Source organism: Pteropus vampyrus, unplaced genomic scaffold (assembly GCF_000151845.1).
Source record: "Pteropus vampyrus isolate Shadow unplaced genomic scaffold, Pvam_2.0 Scaffold6184, whole genome shotgun sequence".
Lineage (NCBI taxonomy): Eukaryota > Metazoa > Chordata > Mammalia > Chiroptera > Pteropodidae > Pteropus > Pteropus vampyrus.
In genome coordinates this window covers 3,816-4,905 of record NW_011894965.1, presented here as the reverse complement: position 1 = coordinate 4,905, position 1,090 = coordinate 3,816, and the positions used below count along the sequence as shown (strand labels likewise).

The window sequence follows — 1,090 nt, the reverse complement described above, 5'->3', positions numbered from 1 at the left end:
ACTGCTATGAACATCGGTGTGCAAATATCTTTTCGGATATGAGTTTTCAAGTCTTTGGGGTAAATACCCAGTAGAGGGATTGCTGGATCAATTCTTAGTTTTTTTGAGGAACCTCCATATTGTTCCATAGTGGTCATACCAATTGGCAGTCCTATCAGCAGTGTATGAGGGTTCCTTTTTCTCTGCATCCTCTCCAACGTTTGTTATTACTTGCCCTGTTGATCACAGCTATTCTAACAGGTGTGAGATAGTATCTCATTGTAGTTTTGATTTGTATTTCCCTAATAGCTAGTGAGGCTGAGCATCTTTTCAAATGTTTGTTGGCCATTTGTATATCTTCTTGGGAGAAGTATCTGTTCAGGTCCTCTGCCCGTTTTTTTGATTGGATCGGATCGTTTGTTTTTTTTTGTTGTTGTTATTAAGTTATATTATAAGTTCTTTGTATATTTTGGATATTAGGTCCTTATTGGAGGTGCTGCTTGCAAATATATTTTCCCATTCGGATGGTTGTCTCTTTACCTTGTTGACGGTTTCTTTTGCTTTGCAGAGCTTTTAATTTTTATTTATTTATTTTTTATTTATTTATTTTTAACACCTATAGCACCTGGTATTACTAGGTGGTCTCCCTTCCAAGTATTAACCAGGCCTGACCCTGCTTAGCTTCCGAGATCAAACGAGATCGGGCACATTCAGTGTGTCATGGCCGTAGACCTCCATAGAGCTTTTTTGTTTGATGTATTCCCATTCATTTATTTTTGCTTTTACTTCTCTTGCCTTTGAGGTCAAATTCATAAAAATTCTCTTTAAGTCCAAGGTCCCTGAGTTTAGTTCCTATATTTTCTTCTATGCACTTTATTGTTTCATGTCTTATATTCAAGTCCTTAATCTATTTTGAGTTAATTTTGGTGTGTGCTGATAGACAACAGTCTAGTTTCATTCTTTTGCAGTTTTCTTTGGCTTTCCAGTTTTCCCAGCACTCTTTATTGAAGAGGCTATCCTTTCTCCACTGTATGTTTTGGCTTTTTTGTCGAAAATTATTTGCCCATATAAACATGGATTTATTTCTAGACTCTCGATTCTGTTCCACTGG

At 36.5% G+C, this 1,090-nt stretch overlaps 1 pseudogene; it reads right to left on the bottom strand.

Annotated features, from left to right (window-relative positions):
- Window positions 1-592: 592 nt before the first annotated feature.
- Window positions 593-711, bottom strand: LOC111734788 (annotated as a pseudogene).
- Between the last annotated feature and the right edge of the window lie 379 nt (window positions 712-1,090).